At 48.1% G+C, this 25,483-nt stretch overlaps 14 non-coding genes across 14 annotated transcripts; 13 read left to right on the top strand and 1 right to left on the bottom strand.

The window, feature by feature from the left end:
* Positions 1-1,523: 1,523 nt before the first annotated feature.
* Positions 1,524-1,604, top strand: trnas-aga. Its single transcript has one exon. It is a non-coding gene; the product is annotated as a tRNA-Ser (tRNA).
* Positions 1,605-3,358: 1,754 nt separating this feature from the next.
* On the top strand, positions 3,359-3,431 carry trnak-uuu. Its single transcript has one exon. It is a non-coding gene; the product is annotated as a tRNA-Lys (tRNA).
* Positions 3,432-4,171: 740 nt separating this feature from the next.
* trnas-aga lies at positions 4,172-4,253 on the top strand. Its single transcript has one exon. It is a non-coding gene; the product is annotated as a tRNA-Ser (tRNA).
* A 265-nt stretch (positions 4,254-4,518) lies between these two features.
* trnas-uga lies at positions 4,519-4,600 on the top strand. Its single transcript has one exon. It is a non-coding gene; the product is annotated as a tRNA-Ser (tRNA).
* A 2,219-nt stretch (positions 4,601-6,819) lies between these two features.
* Positions 6,820-6,901, top strand: trnas-aga. The gene has a single exon. It is a non-coding gene; the product is annotated as a tRNA-Ser (tRNA).
* Positions 6,902-7,162: 261 nt separating this feature from the next.
* Positions 7,163-7,244, top strand: trnas-uga. The gene has a single exon. It is a non-coding gene; the product is annotated as a tRNA-Ser (tRNA).
* Positions 7,245-7,851: 607 nt separating this feature from the next.
* On the bottom strand, positions 7,852-7,924 carry trnaa-agc. Its single transcript has one exon. It is a non-coding gene; the product is annotated as a tRNA-Ala (tRNA).
* Positions 7,925-11,227: 3,303 nt separating this feature from the next.
* trnak-uuu lies at positions 11,228-11,300 on the top strand. Its single transcript has one exon. It is a non-coding gene; the product is annotated as a tRNA-Lys (tRNA).
* Positions 11,301-14,687: 3,387 nt separating this feature from the next.
* Positions 14,688-14,769, top strand: trnas-uga. Its single transcript has one exon. It is a non-coding gene; the product is annotated as a tRNA-Ser (tRNA).
* A 3,286-nt stretch (positions 14,770-18,055) lies between these two features.
* Positions 18,056-18,137, top strand: trnas-uga. The gene has a single exon. It is a non-coding gene; the product is annotated as a tRNA-Ser (tRNA).
* A 2,223-nt stretch (positions 18,138-20,360) lies between these two features.
* On the top strand, positions 20,361-20,442 carry trnas-aga. Its single transcript has one exon. It is a non-coding gene; the product is annotated as a tRNA-Ser (tRNA).
* Positions 20,443-20,701: 259 nt separating this feature from the next.
* Positions 20,702-20,782, top strand: trnas-uga. The gene has a single exon. It is a non-coding gene; the product is annotated as a tRNA-Ser (tRNA).
* Positions 20,783-21,840: 1,058 nt separating this feature from the next.
* trnak-uuu lies at positions 21,841-21,913 on the top strand. The gene has a single exon. It is a non-coding gene; the product is annotated as a tRNA-Lys (tRNA).
* Positions 21,914-25,200: 3,287 nt separating this feature from the next.
* On the top strand, positions 25,201-25,281 carry trnas-uga. The gene has a single exon. It is a non-coding gene; the product is annotated as a tRNA-Ser (tRNA).
* Positions 25,282-25,483: the final 202 nt, after the last annotated feature.

Genomic DNA, 25,483 nt, shown 5'->3' with positions numbered 1-25,483 from the left:
TCTTTAAAGTGAGGATAGCCCCACATCTCTCTTAAATGCCAATGAATAAGAACCAGTTAATTCAGCAAATGGGTTACTTCAAATTGGTTGTTTCTGAGCCGAAACGGCCCTAGCTAGGGTTACATGGTGTAGTGGTTAGCCCTCTGGACTCTGTTTTAGACCCTGTATGAAGAATCTTTTGGCAGCAGTCAGTCAAAAAACGCTTTCAGGGGGTGCTTAGATTGGTTGCCGCCATGCCCCATCCACTTTTCAGCCTGCTTTGTCCTCAATGTGAAGCCTGATCTCCATAGTCGTGGCAGAGTGTTCGCCTGCATGCAGAAGAGAAAGGGCTGTGTTATTTTTTTTTTTCTCCTCCCTCTCTGCCCCGGACCAATGCTTCCAGCCCTTCTCACCACTGAGGCTCAGTGGCGTGCCGTGATCGTATAGTGGTTAGTACTCATGCGTTGTGGCCGCAGCAATCCCGGTTCGAACTGGTCACGGCAGGCTTTTGCCAACAGGCAACAATCTTCTCTCCCATGTTTTTTTGCCACCTCATCCGGTGCTGGTGCGAACCTTGCCAACTACGGATGGCGATTGCCCTTTGACTTTAGTATTTGGTGCCGAGCATTGTACCTTCCACGGTCTTTGCTCTCTTCCGCAATTCCGTTTTTGCAGGTTTCACCTCGGCGCTTTGTGGATACGTTATATACTAACAAGTAACAAGCCGGGCAGATTAAGCCGGAGCCTGGATAGCTCAGTCGGTAGAGCATCAGACTTTTAATCTGAGGGTCCAGGGTTCAAGTCCCTGTTCGGCGCGAGGCAATCCTATTGATGGCGGCTCCATATCCCCTATCTCGGCACACCCGAGTCAGCTCGTTGGGAAAGAGTGCTCATGAAGTCAACTGAGTGAGTCTCAGTTCTCCTAGTTGGTACCGCTGTTCCTCCTGCTGCAGGGCCAGCATCTTCTAAACATTGCTTTCATCTTATTCTCAAGATTGTTCTTAAAAAAATTTTTTAAGAAGAATGCACATTTTTCAAAAGACTCACAGCTTTCCAAATAACTCTTTCAAGTGAGGATAGCCCCACACCTGTCTTAAATCCCAATAATAAGAACCAGTTAATTAAGTAACTGGGTTAGTTCAAATTGGTCGTCACATTTTGGCATAGTAAGAACAGCAGCTACATGTAGTACATAGGGTTACATGTTTTAACCTGCTCAGTGTGATTTGATGTATTTTTGAATTTTACCAGGTTTCCATGTGGTCTTGGCCATTTTCTTCCTCTTACGATTTGACGTGTGTACATGTGACTGATCACATGACAGGAAACAGGAAAAACGGTATAAAAGAGGCAGCATGGCAAGCAAACAGCCTTTCACTTTACAAATCTGCTGGCGATCACCATTTCTGGACTGTGGTGTTTTATTCGGACTTATCTTTGTAGATTCAAGCACTTGGAACATCACTTGATTGCATTATACACGGCTGGAAACGTGCGGTGCTATGGAAACCCCTCTGTGGGACCCCTCTCTACTCGGTGTTGCAGTAGTCGTGGCCGAGTGGTTAAGGCGATGGACTAGAAATCCATTGGGGTCTCCCACGCAGGTTCGAATCCTGCCGACTACGCTTTGCGCTCCGCCCGCTGCATTGCATAAACAAGTCGCGACTTTTTGAATCCCTTGGACTGTAGCACGCCGCCATCTTCAGTGGTCAGTACCCTGCGCTGTGGCCGCAGCAACCCCGCTTCCAACCGGGTCTCGCCGCCTTTTGCCCTCAGACTCCTATTTGCCACCTCACCCTTCAGCTGGACATTGTGTCTGAAGCTCGCTGGCGGTCTATTCTGCTTTCTTCCTGCAGTCAACGGACCTGGAGGGCAGCAGGTCGGTGTAGTCGTGGCCGAGAGGTTAAGGCGATGGACTTCAAATCCATTGGGGTCTCCCGCGCAGGTTCGAACCCTGCCGACTCACGAGTTGCGACCAATTGCATCTTCCACGCTTCTTTGCTCTCTTCACACTTCCTGTTTTGCAGGCTGCACAACGGCGCTTTGTTGATACGAGTATCAAGTTGGTGGTCTGAGCCCGGTAGCTCAGTCGGTAGAGCATCAGAATTTTAATCTGAGGGTCCAGGGTTCAAGTGCCTGTTTGGGCGAAAGGCAGTCCTATCGATGGCGGCCTCCTGCTGCAGGGGCCAGCATCTTCTAAACAATGCTCTCATCTTATTACTCAAGATTGTTCTTAAAGAAACGTGAAAAGAACGCGCATTTTTGAAAAGAATCAAAACTTACAAAATAGCTTTTAAAGTGAGGATAGCCCCACATCTCTCTTAAATGCCAAACAATAAGAACCAGTTAATTCAGCAAATGGGTTACTTCAAATTGGTTGTCTCTGAGCCCAAACGGCCCTAGCTAGGGTTACATGGTGTAGTGGTTAGCCCTCTGACTCTGTTTTAGACCCTGTATGAAGAATCTTTGGCAGCAGTCAGTCAAAAACGCTTTCAGGGGTGCTTAGATTGGTTGCCGCCATGCGCAGGCTGTCTCTGTAGGGAAGTGAGCTTAAAAGAGCGGACCCAAGCTTGGAGAATGCGGGCACCGATCACACTAACTCTCGCATGCTGCGAGCGCCTACCATTTGAGCTAATTCCCCTTGCTTGGCTACAGACATGTCCAAACATTGCCTTCGCAGAGCGACGCTCTATTTTTAAGGGGCTTGAATCTGTGAATTGAAGCAAATGAAGTTGGTGAATTAACCGAGATATTGTGCTTTAGTTTAAGGGGTACTGAGGCTTACTACCCAAGCTGTTTTGCCACCCAGGATCGCTAGCAACCATCAAGTTTTCGGTCAACTGGGCCGAGAAGCGCAAAAGTGCAGTCATGTGGGACTCCAGGCTCAGCACTGAAAAACCCCATCCACTTTTCAGCCTGATTTGTCCTCAATGTGAAGCCTGATCTCCGTAGTCGTGGCAGAGTGTTCGCCTGCATGCAGAAGAGAAAGGGCTGTGTTATTTTTTTTTTCTCCTCCCTCTCTGCCCCGACCAATGCTTCCAGCCCTTCTCACCACTGAGGCTCAGTGGCGTGCCGTGATCGTGATAGTGGTTAGTACTCATGCTGTGGCCGCAGCAACCCCGGTTCGAACTGGTCACGGCAGGCTTTTGCCAACAGGCAACGATCTTCTCCCATGTGTTTTTTGCCACCTCATCCGGTGCTGGTGCGAACCTTGCCAACTACGGATGGCGATTGCCCTTTGACTTTAGTATTTGGTGCCGATAATTGTACCTTCCACGGTCTTTGCTCTCTTCCGCAATTCCGCTTTTTGCAGGCTTCACCGGGCGCTTTGTGGATACGTTATATACTAACAAGTAACAAGCCGGCAGATTGAGCCGGAGCCTGGATAGCTCAGTCGGTAGAGCATCAGACTTTTAATCTGAGGGTCCAGGGTTCAAGTCCCTGTTCGGGCGTGAGGCAATCCTATTGATGGCGGCCTCCATATCCCTAGCTCGGCACACCCGAGTCAGCCTCGTTGGGAAAGAGTGCTCATGAAGTCAACTGAGTGAGTCTCAGTTCTCCTAGTTGGTACCGCTGTTCCTCCTGCTGCAGGGCCAGCATCTTCTAAACATTGCATTCATCTTATTCTCTCAAGATTGTTCTTAAAAAAATTTTTTAAGAAGAATGCACATTTTTCAAAAGACTCACAGCTTTCCAAATAACTCTTTCAAGTGAGGATAGCCCCACACCTGTCTTAAATCCTAAATAATAAGAACCAGTTAATTAAGTAACTGGGTTAGTTCAAATTGGTCGTCACATTTTGGCATAGTAAGAACAGCAGCTACATGTAGTACATAGGGTTACATGTTTTAACCTGCTCAGTGTGATTTGATGTATTTTTGAATTTTACCAGGTTTCCATGTGGTCTTGGCCATTTTCTTCCTCTTACGCATTTGGACGTGTGTACATGTGACTGATCACATGACAGGAAACAGGAAAAAACGGTATAAAAGAGGCAGCATGGCAAGCAAACAGCCTTTCACTTTACAAATCTGCTGGCGATCACCATTTCTGGACTGTGGTGTTTTATTCGACTTATCTTTGTAGATTCAAGCACTTGGAACATCACTTGGATTGCATTATACACGGCTGGAAACGTGGCGGTGCTATGGAAACCCCCCCCCAGTGGGACCCCTCTCTACTCGGTGTTGCAGTAGTCGTGGCCGAGTGGTTAAGGCGATGGACTAGAAATCCATTGGGGTCTCCCCACGCAAGTTCTAATCCTGCCGACTACGCTTTTGCGTTCCGCCCGCTGCATTGCATAAACAAGTCGCGGGACTTTTTTGAATCCCTTGGACTGTAGCACGCCGTCATCTTCAGTGGTCAGTACCCTGCGTTGTGGCCGCAGCAACCCCGCTTCCAATCCGGGTCTCGCCGTCTTTTGCCCTCAGACTCCTATTTGCCACCTCACCCTTCAGCTGGACATTGTGTCTGAAGCTCGCTGGCGGTCTATTCTGCTTTCTTCCTGCAGTCAACGGACCTGGAGGGCAGCAGGTCGGTGTAGTCGTGGCCGAGAGGTTAAGGCGATGGACTTGAAATCCATTGGGGTCTCCCCGCGCAGGTTCGAACCCTGCCGACTACGAGTTGCGACCAATTCCATCTTCCACGGTCTTTGCTCTCTCTTCACACTTCCTGTTTTGCAGGCTGCAACAACGGCGCTTTGTTGATACGAGTATCAAGTTGGTGGTCTGAGCCCGGTAGCTCAGTCGGTAGAGCATCAGAATTTTAATCTGAGGGTCCAGGGTTCAAGTGCCTGTTTGGGCGAAAAGCAGTCCTATCGATGGCGGCCTCCTGCTGCAGGGCCAGCATCTTCTAAACAATGCTCTCATCTTATTACTCAAGATTGTTCTTAAAGAAACGTGAAAAGAACGCATGCATTTTTGAAAAGACTCAAAACTTACAAAATAGCTCTTTAAAGTGAGGATAGCCCCACATCTCTCTTAAATGCCAAAGAATAAGAACCAGTTAATTCAGCAAATGGGTTACTTCAAATTGGTTGTCTCTGAGCCCAAACGGCCCTAGCTAGGGTTACATGGTGTAGTGGTTAGCCCTCTGACTCTGTTTTAGACCCTGTCTGAAGAATCTTTGGCAGCAGTCAGTCAAAAACGCTTTCAGGGGTGCTTAGATTGGTTGCCGTCATGCGCAGGCTGTCTCTGGAGGGAAGTGAGCTTAAAAGAGCGGACCCAAGCTTGGAGAATGCGGGCATCGATCCCACAACCTCTCGCATGCTAGCGAGCGCTCTACCATTTGAGCTAATTCCTTGCTTGGCTACAGACATGTCCAAACATTGCCTTCGCAGAGCGACGTCTATTTTTAAGGGGCTTGAATCTGTGAATTGAAGCAAATGAAGTTGGTGAATTAACCGAGATATTGTGCTTTAGTTTAAGGGGGTACTGAGGCTTACTACCGGGCTGTTTTGCCACCCAGGATCGCTAGCAACCATCAAGTTTTCAGTCAACTGGGCCGAGAAGCGCAAAAGTGCAGTCATGTGGGACTCCAGGCTCAGCACTGAAAACCCCCATCCACTTTTCAGCCTGCTTTGTCCTCAATGTGAAGCCTGATCTCCGTAGTCGTGGCAGAGTGTTCGCCTGCATGCAGAAGAGAAAGGGCTGTGTTATTTTTTTTCTTTCTCCTCCTCTCTGCCCCGACCAATGCTTCCCAGCCCTTCTCACCACTGAGGCTCAGTGGCGTGCCGTGATCGTGATAGTGGTTAGTACTCTGCGTTGTGGCCGCAGCAACCCCGGTTCGAACTGGTCACGGTAGGCTTTTGCCAACAGGCAACGATCTTCTCCCATGTTTTTTTGCCACCTCATCCGGTGCTGGTGCGAACCTTGCCAACTACGGATGGCGATTGCCCTTTGACTTTAGTATTTGGTGCCGATAATTGTACCTTCCACGGTCTTTGCTCTCTCTTCCGCAATTCCGCTTTTGCAGGCTTCACCTCGGCGCTTTGTGGATACGTTATATACTAACAAGTAACAAGCCGGCAGATTGAGCCGAGCCTGATAGCTCAGTCGGTAGAGCATCAGACTTTTAATCTGAGGGTCCAGGGTTCAAGTCCCTGTTCGGGCGCGAGGCAATCCTATTGATGGCGGCCTCCATATCCCTAGCTCGGCACACCCGAGTCAGCTCGTTGGGAAAGAGTGCTCATGAAGTCAACTGAGTGAGTCTCAGTTCTCCTAGTTGGTACCGCTGTTCCTCCTGCTGCAGGGCCAGCATCGCCTAAACATTGCTTTCATCTTATTCTCAAGATTGTTCTTAAAAAAATTTTTAAGAAGAATGCACATTTTTCAAAAGACTCACAGCTTTCCAAATAACTCTTTCAAGTGAGGATAGCCCCACACCTGTCTTAAATCCCAAATAATAAGAACCAGTTAATTAAGTAACTGGGTTAGTTCAAATTGGTCGTCACATTTTGGCATAGTAAAAACAGCAGCTACATGTAGTACATAGGGTTACATGTTTTAACCTGCTCAGTGTGATTTGATGTATTTTTGAATTTTACCAGGTTTCCATGTGGTCTTGGCCATTTTCTTCCTCTTACGCATTTGGACGTGTGTACATGTGACTGATCACATGACAGGAAACAGGAAAAAACGGTATAAAAGAGGCAGCATGGCAAGCAAACAGCCTTTCACTTTACAAATCTGCTGGCGATCACCATTTCTGGACTGTGGTGTTTTATTCGGACTTATCTTTGTAGATTCAAGCACTTGGAACATCACTTGATTGCATTATACACGGCTGGAAACGCATGGTGCTATGGAAACCCCAGTGGGACCCTCTCTACTCGGTGTTGCAGTAGTCGTGGCCGAGTGGTTAAGGCGATGGACTAGAAATCCATTGGGGTCTCCCCACGCAAGTTCTAATCCTGCCGACTACGCTTTTGCGTTCCGCCCGCTGCATTGCATAAACAAGTCGCGGGACTTTTTGAATCCCTTGACTGTAGAACGCCGTCATCTTCAGTGGTCAGTACCCTGCGCTGTGGCCGCAGCAACCCCGCTTCAATCCGGTCTCGCCGCCTTTTGCCCTCAGACTCCTATTTGCCACCTCACCCTTCAGCTGGACATTGTGTCTGAAGCTCGCTGGCGGTCTATTCTGCTTTCTTCCTGCAGTCAACGGACCTGGAGGGCAGCAGGTCGGTGTAGTCGTGGCCGAGAGGTTAAGGCGATGGACTTGAAATCCATTGGGGTCTCCCCGCGCAGGTTCGAACCCTGCCGACTACGAGTTGCGACCAATTCCATCTTCCACGGTCTTTGCTCTCTCTTCACACTTCCTGTTTTGCAGGCTGCACAACGGCGCTTTGTTGATACGAGTATCAAGTTGGTGGTCTGAGCCCGGGTAGCTCAGTCGGTAGAGCATCAGAATTTTAATCTGAGGGTCCAGGGTTCAAGTGCCTGTTTGGGCGAAAAGCAGTCCTATCGATGGCGGCCTCCTGCTGCAGGGCCAGCATCTTCTAAACAATGCTCTCATCTTATTACTCAAGATTGTTCTTAAAGAAACGTGAAAAGAACGCGCATTTTTGAAAAGACTCAAAACTTACAAAATAGCTCTTTAAAGTGAGGATAGCCCCACATCTCTCTTAAATGCCAAAGAATAAGAACCAGTTAATTCAGCAAATGGGTTACTTCAAATTGGTTGTCTCTGAGCCCAAACGGCCCTAGCTAGGGTTACATGGTGTAGTGGTTAGCCCTCTGACTCTGTTTTAGACCCTGTCTGAAGAATCTTTTGGCAGCAGTCAGTCAAAAACGCTTTCAGGGGTGCTTAGATTGGTTGCCGCCATGCGCAGGCTGTCTCTGGAGGGAAGTGAGCTTAAAAGAGCGGACCCAAGCTTGGAGAATGCGGGCATCGATCCCACAACCTCTCGCATGCTAAGCGAGCGCTCTACCATTTGAGCTAATTCCCCTTGCTTGGCTACAGACATGTCCAAACATTGCCTTCGCAGAGCGACGCCTATTTTTAAGGGGCTTGAATCTGTGAATTGAAGCAAATGAAGTTGGTGAATTAACCGAGATATTGTGCTTTAGTTTAAGGGGGTACTGAGGCTTACTACCGAAGCTGTTTTGCCACCCAGGATCGCTAGCAACCATCAAGTTTTCAGTCAACTGGGCCGAGAAGCGCAAAGTGCAGTCATGTGGGACTCCAGGCTCAGCACTGAAAACCCCCATCCACTTTTTCAGCCTGCTTTGTCCTCAATGTGAAGCCTGATCGCCGTAGTCGTGGCAGAGTGTTCGCCTGCATGCAGAAGAGAAAGGGCTGTGTTATTTTTTTCTTTCTCCTCCTCTCTGCCCCGGACCAATGCTTCCAGCCCTTCTCACCACTGAGGCTCAGTGGCGTGCCGTGATCGTGATAGTGGTTAGTACTCTGCGTTGTGGCCGCAGCAACCCCGGTTCGAACTGGTCACGGTAGGCTTTTGCCAACAGGCAACGATCTTCTCTCCCATGTTTTTTTTGCCACCTCATCCGGTGCTGGTGCGAACCTTGCCAACTACGGATGGCGATTGCCTTTGACTTTAGTATTTGGTGCCGATAATTGTACCTTCCACGGTCTTTGCTCTCTCTTCCGCACCTGCTTTTGCAGGCTTCACCTCGCGCTTTGTGGATACGTTATATACTAACAAGTAACAAGCCGGGCAGATTGAGCCGGAGCCTGATAGCTCAGTCGGTAGAGCATCAGACTTTTAATCTGAGGGTCCAGGGTTCAAGTCCCTGTTCGGGCGCGAGGCAATCCTATTGATGGCGGCCTCCATATCCCTAGCTCGCACACCCTTAGTCAGCTCGTTGGGAAAGAGTGCTCATGAAGTCAACTGAGTGAGTCTCAGTTCTCCTAGTTGGTACCGCTGTTCCTCCTGCTGCAGGGCCAGCATCTTCTAAACATTGCTTTCATCTTATTCTCAAGATTGTTCTTAAAAATTTTTTTAAGAAGAATGCACATTTTTCAAAAGACTCACAGCTTTCCAAATAACTCTTTCAAGTGAGGATAGCCCCACACCTGTCTTAAATCCCAAATAATAAGAACCAGTTAATTAAGTAACTGGGTTAGTTCAAATTGGTCGTCACATTTTGGCATAGTAAAAACAGCAGCTACATGTAGTACATGTTGTTTTAACCTGCTCAGTGTGATTTGATGTATTTTTGAATTTTACCAGGTTTCCATGTGGTCTTGGCCATTTTCTTCCTCTTACGCATTTGGACGTGTGTACATGTGACTGATCACATGACAGGAAACAGGAAAAAACGGTATAAAAGAGGCAGCATGGCAAGCAAACAGCCTTTCACTTTACAAATCTGCTGGCGATCACCATTTCTGGACTGTGGTGTTTTATTCGACTTATCTTTGTAGATTCAAGCACTTGGAACATCACTTGGATTGCATTATACACGGCTGGAAACGCGTGCGGTGCTATGGAAACCGCCCAGTGGGACCCCTCTCTAATCGGTGTTGCAGTAGTCGTGGCGAGTGGTTAAGGCGATGGCCTAGAAATCCATTGGGGTCTCTCCGCCGCAAGTTCGAATCCTGCCGACCACGCTTTATGCTCCGCCCGCTGCATCCGCCGCGGTGACTTTTGCATTGCATAAACGCCGTTGTGGCCGCAGCAACCCCGCTTCCAATCCGGTCTGCGCCGCTCTTTTGCCCTCAGACTCCTATTTGCCACCTCACCCTTCAGCTGGACATTGTGCCTGAAGCTCGCTGGCGGTCTATTCTGCTTTCTTCCTGCAGTCAACGGACCTGGAGGGCAGCAGGTCGGTGTAGTCGTATATCAGAGGTTAAGGCGATGGACTTGAAATCCATTGGTGTCTCCCCGCGCAGGTTCGAATCCTGCCGACTACGAGTTGCGACTAATTGCATCTTCCACGGTCTTTGCTCTCTCTCCACAATTCCTGTTTTGCAGGTTGAACAACGCTTTCAGGGGGTGCTTAGATTGGTTGCCGCCATGCCCCATCCACTTTTCAGCCTGCTTTGTCCTCAATGTGAAGCCTGATCTCCATCCTGGCAGGCCCTGCTGCAGGGCCAGCATCTTCTAAACAATGCTCTCATCTTATTACTCAAGATTGTTCTTAAAGAAACGTGAAAAGAACGCGCATTTTTGAAAAGACTCAAAACTTACAAAATAGCTCTTTAAAGTGAGGATAGCCCCACATCTCTCTTAAATGCCAAAGAATAAGAACCAGTTAATTCAGCAAATGGGTTACTTCAAATTGGTTGTCTCTGAGCCCAAACGGCCCTAGCTAGGGTTACATGGTGTAGTGGTTAGCCCTCTGGACTCTGTTTTAGACCCTGTCTGAAGAATCTTTTGGCAGCAGTCAGTCAAAAACGCTTTCAGGGGTGCTTAGATTGGTTGCCGTCATGCGCAGGCTGTCTCTGGAGGGAAGTGAGCTTAAAAAAGAGCGGACCCAAGCTTGGAGAATGCGGGCATCGATACCACTACCTCTCGCATGCTGCGAGCGCTCTACCATTTGAGCTAATTTCCTTGCTTGGCTACAGACATGTCCAAACACTGCTCTCGCAGAGCGACGCCTATTTTTAAGGGCTTGAATCTGTGAATTGACGCAAATGAAGTTGGTGAATTAACCGAGATATTGTGCTTTAGTTTAAGGGGTACTGAGGCTTACTACCGGGCTGTTTTGCCACCCAGGATCGCTAGCAACCATCAAGTTTTCGGTCAACTGGGCCGAGAAGCGCAAAAGTGCAGTCATGTGGACTCCAGGCTCAGCACTGAATAACCCCCCATCCACTTTTCAGCCTGCTTTGTCCTCAATGTGAAGCCTGATCTCCGTAGTCGTGGCAGAGTGTTCGCCTGCATGCAGAAGAGAAAGGGCTGTGTTATTTTTTTCTTTCTCCTCCCTCTGCCCCGGACCAATGCTTCCAGCCCTTCTCACCACTGAGGCTCAGTGGCGCCGTGATCGTATAGTGGTTAGTACTCTGCGTTGTGGCCGCAGCAACCCCGGTTCGAACCGGTCACGGCAGGCTTTTGCCAACAGGCAACGATCTTCTCTCCCATGTATTTTTGCCACCTCATCCGGTGCTGGTGCGAACCTTGCCAACTACGGATGGCGATTGCCCTTTGACTTTAGTATTTGGTGCCGATAATTGTACCTGCCACGGTCTTTGCTCTCTCTTCCGCACTCCGCTTTTTGCAGGCTTCACCTCGGCGCGCTTTGTGGATACGTTATATACTAACAAGTAACAAGCCGGCAGATTGAGCCGAGCCTGGATAGCTCAGTCGGTAGAGCATCAGACTTTTAATCTGAGGGTCCAGGGTTCAAGTCCCTGTTCGGGCGTGAGGCAATCCTATTGATGGCGGCCTCCATATCCCTAGCTCGGCACACCCGAGTCAGCTCGTTGTGAAAAAAAGAGTGCTCATGAAGTCAACTGAGTGAGTCTCAGTTCTCCTAGTTGGTACCGCTGTTCCTCCTGCTGCAGGGCCAGCATCTTCTAAACATTGCTTTCATCTTATTCTCAAGATTGTTCTTAAAAAAATTTTTTAAGAAGAATGCACATTTTTCAAAAGACTCACAGCTTTCCAAATAACTCTTTCAAGTGAGGATAGCCCCACACCTGTCTTAAATCCCAAAAATAAGAACCAGTTAATTAAGTAACTGGGTTAGTTCAAATTGGTCGTCACATTTTGGCATAGTAAGAACAGCAGCTACATGTAGTACATAGGGTTACATGTTTTAACCTGCTCAGTGTGATTTGATGTATTTTTGAATTTTACCAGGTTTCCATGTGGTCTTGGCCATTTTCTTCCTCTTACGCATTTGGACGTGTGTACATGTGACTGATCACATGACAGGAAACAGGAAAAACGGTATAAAAGAGGCAGCATGGCAAGCAAACAGCCTTTCACTTTACAAATCTGCTGGCGATCACCATTTCTGGACTGTGGTGTTTTATTCGGACTTATCTTTGTAGATTCAAGCACTTGGAACATCACTTGGATTGCATTATACACGGCTGGAAACGTGCGGTGCTATGGAAACCCCCCCCAGTGGGACCCCTCTCTACTCGGTGTTGCAGTAGTCGTGGCCGAGTGGTTAAGGCGATGGACTAGAAATCCATTGGGGCTCCTCGCAAGTTCGAATCCTGCCGACCACGCTTTGCGCTCCGCCCGCTGCATTGCATAAACAAGTCGCGGGACTTTTTTGAATCCCTTGACTGTAGCACGCCGTCATCTTCAGTGGTCAGTACCCTGCGTTGTGGCCGCAGCAACCCCGCCTTCCAATCCGGTCTCGCCGCCTTTTGCCCTCAGACTCCTATTTGCCACCTCACCCTTCAGCTGGACATTGTGTCTGAAGCTCGCTGGCGGTCTATTCTGCTTTCTTCCTGCAGTCAACGGACCTGGAGGGCAACAGGTCGGTGTAGTCGTGGCCGAGAGGTTAAGGCGATGGACTTGAAATCCATTGGGGTCTCCCGCAGGTTCGAACCCTGCCGACTACGAGTTGCGACCAATTGCATCTTCCACGGTCTTTGCTCTCTTTCACACTTCCTGTTTTGCAGGCTGCAATAACGGCGCTTTGTTGATACGCAGTATCAAGTTGGTGGTCTGAGCCCGGTAGCTCAGTCGGTAGAGCATCAGAATTTTAATCTGAGGGTCCAGGGTTCAAGTGCCTGTTTGGGCGAAAGGCAGTCCTATCGATGGCGGCCTCCTGCTGCAGGGCCAGCATCTTCTAAACAATGCTCTCATCTTATTACTCAAGATTGTTCTTAAAGAAACGTGAAAAGAACGCGCATTTTTGAAAAGACTCAAAACTTACAAAATAGCTCTTTAAAGTGAGGATAGCCCCACATCTCTCTTAAATGCCAAAGAATAAGAACCAGTTAATTCAGCAAATGGGTTACTTCAAATTGGTTGTCTCTGAGCCCAAACGGCCCTAGCTAGGGTGACATGGTGTAGTGGTTAGCCCTCTGACTCTGTTTTAGACCCTGTCTGAAGAATCTTTTGGCAGCAGTCAGTCAAAAACGCTTTCAGGGGTGCTTAGATTGGTTGCCGTCATGCGCAGGCTGTCTCTGTAGGGAAGTGAGCTTAAAAGAGCGGACCCAAGCTTGGAGAATGCGGGCATCGATCCCACTACCTCTCGCATGCTAAGCGAGCGCCTACCATTTGAGCTAATTCCCTTGCTTGGCTACAGACATGTCCAAACATTGCTCTTCGCAGAGCGACGTCCTATTTTTAAGGGGCTTGAATCTGTGAATTGAAGCAAATGAAGTTGGTGAATTAACCGAGATATTGTGCTTTAGTTTAAGGGGTACTGAGGCTTACTACAACAAGCTGTTTTGCCACCCAGGATCGCTAGCAACCATCAAGTTTTTGGTCAACTGGGCCGAGAAGCGCAAAAGTGCAGTCATGTGGGACTCCAGGCTCAGCACTGAAAAACCCCATCCACTTTTCAGCCTGCTTTGTCCTCAATGTGAAGCCTGATCTCCGTAGTCGTGGGTGGCAGAGTGTTCGCCTGCATGCAGAAGAGAAAGGGGCTGTGTTATTTTTTTCTTTCTCCTCCCTCTCTGCCCCGGACCAATGCTTCCAGCCCTTCTCACCACTGAGGCTCAGTGGCGTGCCGTGATCGTGATAGTGGTTAGTACTCTGCGCTGTGGCCGCAGCAACCCCGGTTTGAACTGGTCACGGCAGGCTTTTGCCAACAGGCAACGATCTTCTCCCATGTTTTTTTTGCCACCTCATCCGGTGCTGGTGCGAACCTTGCCAACTACGGATGGCGATTGCCCTTGACTTTAGTATTTGGTGCCGATAATTGTACCTTCCACGGTCTTTGCTCTCTCTTCCGCAATTCCGCTTTTTGCAGGCTTCACTCTCGGCGCTTTGTGGATACGTTATATACTAACAAGTAACAAGCCGGCAGATTGAGCCGGAGCCTGATAGCTCAGTCGGTAGAGCATCAGACTTTAATCTGAGGGACCAGGGTTCAAGTCCCTGTTCGGGCGCGAGGCAATCCTATTGATGGCGGCCTCCATATCCCTAGCTCGGCACACCCGAGTCAGCTCGCTGGGAAAGAGTGCTCATGAAGTCAACTGAGTGAGTCTCAGTTCTCCTAGTTGGTACCGCTGTTCCTCCTGCTGCAGGGCCAGCATCTTCTAAACATTGCTTTCATCTTATTCTCAAGATTGTTCTTAAAAAAATTTTTTAAGAAGAATGCACATTTTTCAAAAGACTCACAGCTTTCCAAATAACTCTTTCAAGTGAGGATAGCCCCACACCTGTCTTAAATCCCAATAATAAGAACCAGTTAATTAAGTAACTGCTAGTTCAAATTGGTCGTCACATTTTGGCATAGTAAGAACAGCAGCTACATGTAGTACATAGGGTTACATGTTTTAACCTGCTCAGTGTGATTTGATGTATTTTTGAATTTTACCAGGTTTCCATGTGGTCTTGGCCATTTTCTTCCTCTTACGCATTTGACGTGTGTACATGTGACTGATCACATGACAGGAAACAGGAAAAAACGGTATAAAAGAGGCAGCATGGCAAGCAAACAGCCTTTCACTTTACAAATCTGCTGGCGATCACCATTTCTGGACTGTGGTGTTTTATTCGGACTTATCTTTGTAGATTCAAGCACTTGGAACATCACTTGGATTGCATTATACACGGCTGGAAACGTGCGGTGCTATGGAAACCCCAGTGGGACCCCTCTCTACTCTGTGTCGCAGTAGTCGTGGCCGAGAGGTTAAGGCGATGGACTTGAAATCCATTGGGGTCTCCCCTCGCAGGTTCGAACCCTGCCGACTACGAGTTGCGACCAATTGCATCTTCCACGGTCTTTGCTCTCTCTTCCACAATTCCTGTTTTGCAGGCTGCACAATGGCGCTTTGTTGATACGAGTATCAAGTTGGTGGTCTGAGCCCGGGTAGCTCAGTCGGTAGAGCATCAGACTTTTAATCTGAGCGTCCAGGGTTCAAGTGCCTGTTTGGGCGAAAGGCAGTCCTATCGATGGCGCCTCCTGCTGCAGGGCCAGCATCTTCTAAACAATGCTCTCATCTTATTACTCAAGATTGTTCTTAAAGAAACGTGAAAAGAACGCGGCATTTTTGAAAAGACTCAAAACTTACAAAATAGCTCTTTAAAGTGAGGATAGCCCCACATCTCTCTTAAATGCCAAAGAATAAGAACCAGTTAATTCAGCAAATGGGTTTCTTCAAATTGGTTGTCTCTGAGCCCAAACGGCCCTAGCTAGGTTACATGGTGTAGTGGTTAGCCCTCTGACTCTGTTTTAGACCCTGTCTGAAGAATCTTTTGGCAGCAGTCAGTCAAAAACGCTTTCAGGGGTGCTTAGATTGGTTGCCGCCATGCGCAGGCTGTCTCTGTAGGAAGTGAGCTTAAAAGAGCGGACCCAAGCTTGGAGAATGCGGGCATCGATCCCACTACCTCTCGCATGCTAAGCGAGCGCTCTACCATTTGAGCTAATTCCCTTGCTTGGCTACAGACATGTCCAAACATTGCTCTTCGCAGAGCGACGCCTATTTTTAAGGGGGCTTGAATCTGTGAATTGAAGCAAATGAAGTTGGTGAATTAACCGAGATATTGTGCTTTAGTTTAAGGGGTACTGAGGCTTACTACCGGCTGTTTTGCCACCCAGGATCGCTAGCAACCATCAAGTTTTCGGTCAACTGGGCCAGAAGCGCAAAAGTGCAGTCATGTGGGACTCCAGGCTCAGCACTGAAAAACCCCATCCACTTTTCAGCCTGCTTTGTCCTCAATGTGAAGCCTGATCTCCGTAGTCGTGGCAGAGTGTTCGCCTGCATGCAGAAGAGAAAGGGCTGTGTTATTTTTTTCTTTCTCCTCCCCTCTCTGCCCCGGACCAATGCTTCCAGCCCTTCTCACCACTGAGGTTCAGTGGCGTGCCGTGATCGTGATAGTGGTTAGTACTCTGCGCTTGTGGCCGCAGCAACCCCGGTTCGAACTGGTCACGGCAGGCTTTTTGCCAACAGGCAACAATCTTCTCTCCCCATGTTTTTTGCCACCTCATCCGGTGCTGGTGCGAACCTTGCCAACTACGGATGGCGATTGCCCTTTGACTTTAGTATTTGGTGCCGATAATTGTACCTTCCACGGTCTTTGCTCTCTCTTCCGCAATTCCGTTTTTGCAGGTTTCACCTCGGCGCTTTGTGGATACGTTATATACTAACAAGTAACAAGCCGGCAGATTGAGCCGGAGCCTGGATGGCGCTACCTGGAGCAGGATCGTCTGTGTTTCGCGGTCCAATCGCCGAGCTCACTTTCCATTTTGACAATGGACGAACGGCCAACCGCGTCGCGCTTGAGAATGGACGGGAGCCAATCAGAGCGCGAGCTGTCCATTGTTGGGGAGCCAATCAGAGCGCGAGCTGTCCATTGTTGGGGAGCCAATCAGAGCGCGAGCTGTCCATTGTTGGGGAGCCAATCCGGTCTCTCGCTATCCATTGTGTTGGGAGCAGACTTTACGCAGTCCTGAGGAAAATTGACAGATTTCAATATCGACAGAAGAAAATTGCATAATTCGACAAAGTAAGTATTAAATGTTTTTTTTCCTCTCCGCTTGCTATGTTTTTGAGCTGATAATTCATTACGCTTTCGTCCGTTGCTCATGTTTTGCGCTTAAAAACTATGACTTCGTAACGACTTTTTGAACATCTTCTATAATTACAATTTGCCTTTAATCTTATTTATTACATTCCATTTAGTCGTTTTATATCTCGGGAAAAAGCGTTATAACTGTCATTAAATTCCCGGGAAATTCAAAATGATTTGACTTGAGGACGTGTGGTGTAGTAACCATGACGTGTTTTGTCGTCGCGTTGTTTGCCTTTAATCTTAGTTATTACATTCCATTTAGTCAGTTTGCAACTGTATAAACAAAGTTTTGCTATACATAAAAATCTGAATGAAAAAAAACAACGTGACGCTTGTAAACATTTACCATGTGCAATATTTACTATAGTGGAAGTGTAGTAAAAGTGTTTTGTTAGCATAGTTTCACAAGATTTTTAAAAGTTTATTTTGGGTAAAAACAATCATTTTACATCAAAGTTTGTTGTTTTGCTATAGTGTGAATGTAGTAATCCTGTTTTGTGTTTGCAGATTGATTACTATTTGTATAAACACATATGCAAGTGCTAAACATAATCATTTTCAATGACAAAGGAAAGTAATACATCAATTAACCATAGATATATAAACGTGCAGTTACAAAAGTGTAGTTACTATGAAGAAACATACGTTTAACCACAGTTTTGAACTGAATTAACAATGCTTTATACCAGTTAATTAAGTAACTGGGTTAGTTCAAATTGGTCGTCACATTTTGGCATAGTAAGAACAGCAGCTACATGTAGTACATAGGGTTACATGTTTTAACCTGCTCAGTGTGATTTGATGTATTTTTGAATTTTACCAGGTTTCCATGTGGTCTTGGCCATTTTCTTCCTCTTACGCATTTGGACGTGTGTACATGTGACTGATCACATGACAGGAAACAGGAAAACGGTATAAAAGAGGCAGCATGGCAAGCAAACAGCCTTTCACTTTACAAATCTGCTGGCGATCACCATTTCTGGACTGTGGTGTTTTATTCGGACTTATCTTTGTAGATTCAAGCACTTGGAACATCACTTGGATTGCATTATACACGGCTGGAAACGTGCGGTGCTATGGAAACCCCCCCCAGTGGGACCCCTCTCTACTCGGTGTTGCAGTAGTCGTGGCGAGTGGTTAAGGCGATGGACTAGAAATCCATTGGGGTCTCCCCACGCAAGTTCTAATCCTGCCGACTACGCTTTTGCGTTCCGCCCGCTGCATTGCATAAACAAGTCGCGGGACTTTTTTGAATCCCTTGGACTGTAGCACGCCGTCATCTTCAGTGGTCAGTACCCTGCGTTGTGGCCGCAGCAACCCCGCTTCCAATCCGGGTCTCGCCGTCTTTTGCCCTCAGACTCCTATTTGCCACCTCACCCTTCAGCTGGACATTGTGTCTGAAGCTCGCTGGCGTCTCTAATCTGCTTTCTTCCTGCAGTCAACGGACCTGGAGGGCAGCAGGTCGGTGTAGTCGTGGCCGAGAGGTTAAGGCGATGGACTTGAAATCCATTGGGGTCTCCCGCGCAGGTTCGAACCCCTGCCGACTACGAAGTTGCGCACCAATTCCATCTTCCACGGTCTTTGCTCTCTTCACACTTCCTGTTTTGCAGGCTGCACAATCGGCGCTTTGTTGATACGAGTATCAAGTTGGTGGTCTGAGCCCGGTAGCTCAGTCGGTAGAGAGCATCAGAATTTTAATCTGAGGGTCCAGGGTTCAAGTGCCTGTTTGGGCGAAAAGCAGTCCTATCGATGGCGGCCTCCTGCTGCAGGGCCAGCATCTTCTAAACAATGCTCTCATCTTATTACTCAAGATTGTTCTTAAAGAAACGTGAAAAGAACGCGCATTTTGAAAAGACTCAAAACTTACAAAATAGCTCTTTAAAGTGAGGATAGCCCCACATCTCTCTTAAATGCCAAAGAATAAGAACCAGTTAATTCAGCAAATGGGTTACTTCAAATTGGTTGTCTCTGAGCCCAAACGGCCCTAGCTAGGGTTACATGGTGTAGTGGTTAGCCCTCTGACTCTGTTTTAGACCCTGTATGAAGAATCTTTTGGCAGCAGTCAGTCAAAAACGCTTTCAGGGGTGCTTAGATTGGTTGCCGCCATGCGCAGGCTGTCTCTGGAGGAAGTGAGCTTAAAAGAGCGGACCCAAGCTTGGAGAATGCGGGCATCGATCCACAACCTCTCGCATGCTAAGCTAGCGCTTCTACCATTTGAGCTAATTCCCCTTGCTTGGCTACAGACATGTCCAAACATTGCCTTCAGAGAGCGACGCCTATTTTTATGGGCTTGAATCTGTGAATTGAAGCAAATGAAGTTGGTGAATTAACCGAGATATTGTGCTTTAGTTTAAGGGTACTGAGGCTTACTACCGAAGCTGTTTTGCCACCCAGGATCGCTAGCAACCATCAAGTTTTCAGTCAACTGGGCCGAGAAGCGGCAAAAGTGCAGTCATGTGGGACTCCAGGCTCAGCACTGAAAAACCCCATCCACTTTTCAGCCTGCTTTGTCCTCAATGTGAAGCCTGATCTCCATAGTCGTGGCAGAGTGTTCGCCTGCATGCAGAAGAGAAAGGGCTGTGTTATTTTTTTCTTTCTCCTCCTCTCTGCCCCGGACCAATGCTTCCAGCCCTTCTCACCACTGAGGCTCAGTGGCGTGCCGTGATCGTGATAGTGGTTAGTACTCTGCGTTGTGGCCGCAGCAATCCCGGTTCGAATGGGTCACGGCAGGCTTTTGCCAACAGGCAACAATCTTCTCCCATGTTTTTTTGCCACCTCATCCGGTGCTGGTGCGAACCTTGCCAACTACGGATGGCGATTGCCCTTGACTTTAGTATTTGGTGCCGATAATTGTACCTTCCACGGTCTTTGCTCTCTCTCTTCCGCAATTCCGCTTTTTGCAGGCTTCACCTCGGCGCTTTGTGGATACGTTATATACTAACAAGTAACAAGCGGCAGATTGAGCCGAGCCTGGATAGCTCAGTCGGTAGAGCATCAGACTTTAATCTGAGGGTCCAGGGTTCAAGTCCCTGTTCGGGCGCGAGGCAATCCTATTGATGGCGGCCTCCATATCCCTAGCTCGGCACACCCGAGTCAGCTCGTTGGGAAAGAGTGCTCATGAAGTCAACTGAGTGAGTCTCAGTTCTCCTAGTTGGTACCGCTGTTCCTCCTGCTGCAGGGCCAGCATCTTCTAAACATTGCTTTCATCTTATTCCTCAAGATTGTTCTTAAAAAATTTTTTAAGAAGAATGCACATTTTTCAAAAGACTCACAGCTTTCCAAATAACCCTTTCAAGTGAGGATAGCCCCACACCTGTCTTAAATCCCAAATAATAAGAACCAGTTAATTAAGTAACTGGGTTAGTTCAAATTGGTCGTCACATTTTGGCATAGTAAGAGCAGCAGCTTCATGGAGTACATAGGGTTACATGTTTTAACCTGCTCAGTGTGATTTGATGTATTTTTGAATTTTACCAGGTTTCCATGTGGTCTTGGCCATTTTCTTCCTCTTACGCATTTGGACGTGTGTACATGTGACTGATCACATGACAGGAAACAGGAAAAACGGTATAAAAGAGGCAGCATGGCAAGCAAACAGCCTTTCACTTTACAAATCTGCTGGCGATCACCATTTCTGACTGTGGTGTTTTATTCGGACTTATCTTTGTAGATTCAAGCACTTGGAACATCACTTGATTGCATTATACACGGCTGGAAACGTGCGGTGCTATGGAAACCGCCCCAGTGGACTCCCTCTCTACTCGGTGTTGCAGTAGTCGTGGCCGAGTGGTTAAGGCGATGGACTAGAAATCCATTGGGGTCTCCCGCCGCAGGTTCGAATCCTGCCGACTACGCTTTTATGCTCCGCCCGCTGCATTGCATAAACAAGTCGCGGGACTTTTTGAATCCCTTGGACTGTAGCACGCCGTCATCTTCAGTGGTCAGTACCCCGCGTTAGGCCGCAGCAACCCCGCTTAATCCGGTCTCGCCGCCTTTTGCCTCAGACTCCTATTTGCCACCTCACCCTTCAGCTGGACATTGTGTCTGAAGCTCGCTGGCGGTCTATTCTGCTTTCTTCCTGCAGTCAACGGACCTGGAGGGCAGCAGATCAGTGTAGTCGTGGCCGAGAGGTTAAGGCGATGGACTTGAAATCCATTGGGGTCTCCCGCGCAGGTTCGAACCCTGCCGACTACGAAGCCATGACCAATTGCATCTTCCACAGTCTTTGCTCTCTCTTCCACAATTCCTGTTTTGCAGGCTGCAATAACGGGCGCTTTGTTGATACGAGTATCAAGTTGGTGGTCTGAGCCCGGTAGCTCAGTCGGTAGAGCATCAGACTTTAATCTGAGGGTCCAGGGTTCAAGTGCCTGTTTGGGCGAAAAGCAGTCGTATCGATGGCGGCTCTCCTGCTGCAGTGCCAGCATCTTCTAAACAATGCTCTCATCTTATTACTCAAGATTGTTCTTAAAGAAACGTGAAAAGAACGCGCATTTTTGAAAAGACTCAAAACTTACAAAATAGCTCTTTAAAGTGAGGATAGCCCCACATCTCTCTTAAATGCCAATGAATAAGAACCAGTTAATTCAGCAAATGGGTTACTTCAAATTGGTTGTCTCTGAGCCGAAACGACCCTAGCTAGGGTTACATGGTGTAGTGGTTAGCCCTCTGGACTCTGTTTTAGACCCTGTATGAAGAATCTTTTGGCAGCAGTCAGTCAAAAAACGCTTTCAGGGGGTGCTTAGATTGGTTGCCGCCATGCCCCATCCACTTTTCAGCCTGCTTTGTCCTCAATGTGAAGCCTGATCTCCATAGTCGCGGCAGAGTGTTCGCTGCATGCAGAAGAGAAAGGGCTGTGTTATTTTTTCTTTTTCTCCTCCTCTCTCTGCCCCGGACCAATGCTTCCAGCCCTTCTCACCACTGAGGCTCAGTGGCGTGCCGATCGTGATAGTGGTTAGTACTCTGCGTTGGTGGCCGCAGCAATCCCGGTTCGAACTGGGTCACGGGCAGGCTTTTGCCAACAGGCAACAATCTTCTCTCCCATGTTTTTTTGCCACCTCATCCGGTGCTGGTGCGAACCTTGCCAACTACGGATGGCGATTGCCCTTTTGACTTTAGTATTTGGTGCCGATAATTGTACCTTCCACGGTCTTTGCCTGCTCTCTCTTCCGCAATTCCGCTTTTGCAGGTTTCACCTCGGCGCTTTGTGGATACGTTATATACTAACAAGTAACAAGCCGGCACATTGAGCCGGAGCCTGGATAGCTCAGTCGGTAGAGCATCAGACTTTTAATCTGAGGGTCCAGGGTTCAAGTCCCTGTTCGGGCGCGAGGCAATCCTATTGATGGCGGCCTCCATATCCCTAGCTCGGCACACCCGAGTCAGCTCGTTGGGAAAGAGTGCTCATGAAGTCAACTCAGTGAGTCTCAGTTCTCCTAGTTGGTACCGCTGTTCCTCCTGCTGCAGGGCCAGCATCTTCTAAACATTGCTTTCATCTTATTCTCAAGATTGTTCTTAAAAATTTTTTAAGAAGAATGCACATTTTTCAAAAGACTCACAGCTTTCCAAATAACTCTTCAAGTGAGGATAGCCCCACACCTGTCTTAAATCCCAAATAATAAGAACCAGTTAATTAAGTAACTGGACTTAGTTCAAATTAGTCGTCACATTTTGGCATAGTAAGAACAGCAGCTACATGTAGTACATAGGGTTACATGTTTTAACCTGCTCAGTGTGATTTGATGTATTTTTAATTTTACCAGGTTTCCATGTTGTCTTGGCCATTTTTTCCTCTTACGCATTTGGCGTGTGTACATGTGACTGATCACATGACAGGAAACAGGAAAAAAGGTATAAAAGAGGCAGCATGGCAAGCAAACAGCCTTTCACTTTACAAATCTGCTGGCGATCACCATTTCTGGACTGTGGTGTTTTATTCGACTTATCTTTGTAGATTCAAGCACTTGGAACATCACTTGGATTGCATTATACACGGCTGGAAACGCAGCGGTGCTATGGAAACCCCCAGTGGGACCCCTCTCTAGTCGGTGTTGCAGTAGTCGTGGCGAGTGGTTAAGGCGATGGACTAGAAATCCATTGGGGTCTCCCCCGCGCAGGTTCGAATCCTGCCGACCACGCTTTTGCCGTTCCGCCCGTTTGCATTGCATAAACAAGTCGCGGGACTTTTTGAATCCCTTGGACTGTAGCACGCCGTCATCTTCAGTGGTCAGTACCCTGCGTTGTGCCAGCCAGCAACCCTTCGCTTCAAATCCGGGTCTCGCCGTCTTTTTGCCCTCAGACTCCTATTTGCCACCTCACCCTTCCAGCTGGACATTGTGTCTGAAGCTCGCTGGCGGTCTATTCTGCTTTCTTCCTGCAGTCAACGGACCTGAGGGCTGCAGGTCGGTGTAGTCGCGGGCCGAGAGGTTAAGGCGATGGACTTGAAATCCATTGGGGTCTCCCGCGCAGGTTCGAACCCTGCCGACTACGAGTTGCGACCAATTGCATCTTCCACGGTCTTTGCTCTCTCTTCCACAATTCCTGTTTTGCAGGCTGCAATAACGGCGCTTTGTTGATACGAGTATCAAGTTGGTGGTCTGAGCCCGGTAGCTCAGGCGGTAGAGCATCAGACTTTTAATCTGAGGGTCCAGGGTTCAAGTGCCTGTTTGGGCGAAAGGCAGTCCTATCAATGGCGGCCTCCTGCTGCAGGACCAGCATCTTCTAAACAATGCTCTCATCTTATTACTCAAGATTGTTCTTAAAGAAGCGTGAAAAGAACGCGCATTTTGAAAAGACTCAAAACTTACAAAATAGCTCTTTAAAGTGAGGATAGCCCCACATCTCTTAAATGCCAATGAATAAGAACCAGTTAATTCAGCAAATGGGTTACTTCAAATTGGTTGTTTCTGAGCCAGAAACGGCCCTAGCTAGGGATTACATGGTGTAGTGGTTAGCCCTCTGGACTCTGTTTTAGACCCTGTATGAAGAATCTTTTGGCAGCAGTCAGTCAAAAACGCTTTCAGGGTGTTTAGATTGGTTGCCGCCATGCCCCATCCACTTTTCAGCCTGCTTTGTCCTCAATGTGAAGCCTGATCTCCATAGTCGTGGCAGAGTGTTCGCCTGCATGCAGAAGAGAAAGGGCTGTGTTTTTTTTTCTTTCTCCTCCCTCTCTGCCCCGGACCAATGCTTCAGCCCTTCTCACCACTGAGGCTCAGTGGCGTGCCGTGATCGTATAGTGGTTAGTACTCTGCGTTGTGGCGCAGCAATCCCGGTTCGAATCCGGGTCACGGCAGGCTTTTGCCAACAGGCAACAATCTTCTCTCCATGTTTTTGCCACCTCATCCGGTGCTGGTGCGAACCTTTGCGAACTACGGATGGCGATTGCCTTTGACTTTAGTTAGTATTTGGTGCCGATAATTGTACCTTCCACGGTCTTTTGCTCTCTCTTCCGCAAATTCCGTTTTTGCAGGCTTCACCTCGGCGCTTTGTGGATACGTTATATACTAACAAGTAACAAGCCGGGCAGATTGAGCTGGAGCCTGGATAGCTCAGTCGGTAGAGCATCAGACTTTTAATCTGAGGGTCCAGGGTTCAAGTCCTGTTCGGGCGCGAGGCAATCCTATTGATGGCGGCCTCCATATCCCTAGCTCGCACACCCGAGTCAGCTCGTTGGGAAAGAGTGCTCATGAAGTCAACTGAGTGAGTCTCAGTTCTCCTAGTTGGTACCGCTGTTCCTCCCTGCTGCAGGGCCAGCATCTTCTAAACATTGCTTTCATCTTATTCTCAAGATTGTTCTTAAAAATTTTTTTAAGAAGAATGCACATTTTTCCAAAAGACTCACAGCTTTCCAAATAACTCTTTCAAGTGAGGATAGCCCCACACCTGTCTTAAATCCCAAATAATAAGAACCAGTTAATTAAGTAACTGGGTTAGTTCAAATTGGTCGTCACATTTTGGCATAGTAAAAACAGCAGCTACATGTAGTACATGTTTTAACCTGCTCAGTGTGATTTGATGTATTTTTGAATTTTACCAGGTTTCCATGTTGTCTTGGCCATTTTCTTCCTCTGACGTAGCATTTGGACGTGTGTACATGTGACTGATCACATGACAGGAAACAGAAAAAAACGGTATAAAAGAGGCAGCATGGCAAGCAAACAGCCTTTCACTTTACAAATCTGCTGGCGATCACCATTTCTGGACTGTGGTGTTTTATTCGGACTTATCTTTGTAGATTCAAGCACTTGGAACATCACTTGGATTGCATTATACACGGCTGGAAACGTGCGGTGCTATGGAAACCGCTCCCCAGTGGGACCCCTCTGGAATCGGTGTTGCAGTAGTCGTGGCGAGTGGTTAAGGCGATGGCCTAGAAATCCATTGGGGTCTCTCCGCCAAGTTCGAATCCTGCCGACTAATCGCTTTATGCTCCGCCCGCTGCATTGCATAAACAAGGTTGTAGCGCAGCAACCTCCGCTTCAATCCGGGTCTCGCCTCTTGCCCTCAGACTCCTATTTGCCACCTCACCCTTCAGCTGGACATTGTGCCTGAAGCTCGTTGGCGGTCTATTCTGCTTTCTTCCTGCAGTCAACGGACCTGGAGGGCAGCAGGTCGGTGTGGTCGTGGCCGAGAGGTTAAGGCGATGGACTTGAAATCCATTGGTGTCTCCCGCGCAGGTTCGAATCCTGCCGACTACGAGTTGCGACCAATTGCATCTTCCATGGTCTTTGCTCTCTTTCACAATTCCTGTTTTGCAGGTTGAACAAACGCTTTCAGGGGTGCTTAGATTGGTTGCCGCCATGCGCCAAAGCTGGGGTAACAATAGTCTGTTAGAGGGGGAAGAAATGGAGGCGAGGAAGAAGGGGGAGAAGGGGAAAGAAGAGAAAAAGAAGAAAAAGG

This window comes from Puntigrus tetrazona, chromosome 4, assembly GCF_018831695.1.
Source record: "Puntigrus tetrazona isolate hp1 chromosome 4, ASM1883169v1, whole genome shotgun sequence".
In the NCBI taxonomy this organism is placed as follows: domain Eukaryota; kingdom Metazoa; phylum Chordata; class Actinopteri; order Cypriniformes; family Cyprinidae; genus Puntigrus; species Puntigrus tetrazona.
The sequence above is the reverse complement of the archived record's forward strand: the minus strand, read 5'-3'. Positions and strand labels throughout refer to the sequence as shown.